Raw genomic sequence first — 3,234 nt, 5'->3', positions numbered from 1 at the left:
CCAGCCAATCGCGCCCGCCCCCGCGGTTTGAAAACAAGGGAGGCGGGGGAGGGGCGGGGCCACACTCTCGACGTCACGCGCTGCTTTGGCGCGAACGCCGAGCCGCGAAGGGAGGGGGAACAGAGAGCTGCTTGCCTGGGGCACTGGGGGTGGGGTGGGGCGGGGCGGGGCCAGGGGCTTCGTCACGGCGCAGGGCGGGGCTGGCCGCAAGTGGGCGGGACTCCCAGCCTGGGCACGGCCGCACGTGGCACTGAGCTCACAGCCTAGCCCCGGGGGCTGGGGGGCCAGGGAACTCGCAGCTCCACTGTGGCAAGGGTGAGGTGAGGTGCCAGGGCTGATGTTCACTGGTGCATGCGCGATGGAGCCTCAGGAGCCCTCCTCAGTGTTACCAGGTGCACGCTCATTGTTGTAGCTGCAGGATTATTTCAACCGATGTAGGATGCACGATCAATAATAGTAAAAGTGTGCAAAATGTCCGATAATTTTTGATACACAAAGCTCTTGAGTCAGGGGCCATGTCTTTTATTAGACCAACTAAATAGCAAAAAAAAAAAAAAATTGTCGTTTAGTTGGTCAAATAAAAGATATCGCCTCTGACCCAAGAGCTTTGTGTGTGTGTCCCTTTCTCAGCCCAACACGGCTACAACATAGGTCCCCAATCATTTTTGAGGCAGCTAATTGATGCAGCATATGCAAAACCCAAGTGACTCAGGAAGCCTTTAACTGTCTTCCGGGTTTACTGCTACCATTTTCTTACAACTGCTTGCCTCAAAATAAACCCTTCAACTTTGATGACCCAGTTCTCACTCCTTGCTTACAGTGAGCAATATAAGGTAAAGATGAGGACAACTTACTGATTTGCATATGTATTTGCATATCTGTCAGTGTATGATTGTTTTTCAGCAAATACGATAATGTTGAGCTTCCAATATGATAATTTTATATTTAAGGCCTGGCAACCCAGACCTCCACACAAGAGTTGCAGAGGCTGGACATACAGGTGCTTCCTCTTGCAGGAAAGGAAAATCCCCTTTTCTGCCATATGAAAGTGCTCCACAGCAGCATTTCTCAATCCATGGTTTGTGACCCAAAAGGATGTCACAAGAATATATGAAAGGGTCACACACAAATTTTAAAAACGGATTTTCCTGTAAAGGAGAAAAATGTGGGATACTGTGGCTTTTCCCTTATAGGCTGGCAGAGCTCCAGCCTGTGGAGGCTGCTTGGGCCCCCTGTGCCCCATACCCACTCCCCTTGCCCCACATACCTACCCCCTGCCCAGGCAGGGGGCAGCAGGTCAGAAGTGAGGGACATTGGGTTGGGACTGGCCGCTGGGGATTACAAATGGGTCCTGGTACAAAAACGGTTAAAAACTACTGCTCTAGAGCACTGGCTTCTTTCATTAGGCATCTGGCTATGTCTGGTTGACATACTGCCTAGTCTCATGTTCCTTAAACCTCCCAGTCCTAAAGCTTTCCCCCACAGGTTAAGATTGGCAGCTGTCATTTATTAGAAAAAAACCCCAGCAGTGATGACTGAGAAAGGCTTGAGCAGGCAAATAAATCAAGCTCCTGAATCACGGAGGAATGCCCAGATTTTTTGAAATCTGATGGGCTTGGCAGTTTTTTGGGTAAACTTAAACACAAGTGTGTTCTAGGCGCATAGGGTTTAGGTTGTAGCCGTGTTGGTCTAAGGACATAGGCAGACAAGGTTCCTTGGGTGAATTTGATATCTTTTATTAGACCAACCCATAGGCGCATATGCATTGCTGCTTTGCTTCAATGTCTAGGTAATGCGATCATGAACAAGGTATTTGCCAGCAAAGAATGAGGGCAGTCACACAATTAAATACGTTGTAAATTTAAAACTAACCAAATAAGTTCTTTTTTATCCAGGGTGTCATTAACACCTGGAATTCACTGCTACCAGATGTTGTGGAAGGCGACAGTTTAGCTGGACTCAAGAAGGGATTGCAAAAATTCTTGGAGGAAAGAGGCATCTAGCTACAGAGCATGGGAGTTAGGAGCACAGCTTCTGAATCAGAACTTCAATGCTGGAGGCTGCAAGTGAGAGAAGAACAATGGAAAAAAAAACCCTGGTCAGACCCAGTTCACTGTCCCTTTCAGCATCCACTGTGACAAAGGATACTGGACAAGATGAACCTATGGTCTGACCCAGTAAATGACAAATCTTATGTTCTTATATAAATAAAAGACATGGTCCAGGCAGTTATCCACAGCTACTCCACACCCGCCTCTAAATAGACAAGACCAATATTGGGTAGTCTGGACAAAAAAAGGACTATAATAAATCAACTCACCATTTCTACCTGTGGCATAAGCATTAATTTGAATTCAGGATGGCCTGCAAAGCGAAAAAATACTAGTCTCTTGTCCTCTCTTTTAGAAATACAGGACTGCAGGAAATTCCTGAGTGATAGCGACCAGTCTCCTAGTATCCCAAGGAAGCACATGATATAACCCAATGAACTCAGGCGATTAGTCAAGGACGCACTGCAGAGTAAGAGTTTTGGAGTGATGGGAGCCCAAGAAGGGTGGCTGTGCCTTAAGGAAATGATCCTTCGGGCACAAAGGGAGACAATCCCGATGCGAGGAAAAAGAGGGAAAGGGGCCAGGAGGCTTCCTTGGCTGACCAGAGAAATCCAGGGCAGCCTACGGGTCAAAAGGGGAGCACATAAAAAGTGGAAACAGGGAGAGATCACCAAAGAGGAGTATACTTTCTCTGCTCGCGCTTGTAGGGAGGCAGTTAGATGGGCCAAAGCTACCATGGAGCTGAGGATGACATCCCAAGTAAAGGATAACAAGAAATTGTTTTTTAGATATATAGGGAGTAAAAGGAAGGCCCAGGGAGGAATAGGACCCCTGCTAAATGGGCAGAAACAATTGGTGACGGACAGAGGGGACAAGGCTGAACTCCTCAACGAGTTCTTTGCCTCAGTGTTCCTAAGAGAGGAGCAAGACAAGTCTCTCACTGGGGTTGTAGAGAGGCAGCAGCAAGGCGCCAGACTACCATGCGTAGACCCTGAGATGGTGCAGAGTCACTTGGAAGAACTGGATGCGTTCAAGTCAGCAGGCCCAGATGAGCTCCATCCGAGGGTACTGAAGGCACTGGCCGACATCACTGCACAGCCACTGGCAGGAATATTTGAACGCTCGTGGCGCACGGGGCAAGTCCCGGAGGACTGGAAAAGGGCCAATGTGGTCCCCATTTTCA

This window comes from Alligator sinensis, unplaced genomic scaffold (genome assembly GCF_000455745.1).
Source record: "Alligator sinensis unplaced genomic scaffold, ASM45574v1 scaffold755_2, whole genome shotgun sequence".
Taxonomy (NCBI): domain Eukaryota; kingdom Metazoa; phylum Chordata; order Crocodylia; family Alligatoridae; genus Alligator; species Alligator sinensis.
This window is presented reverse-complemented; position numbering follows the sequence as displayed.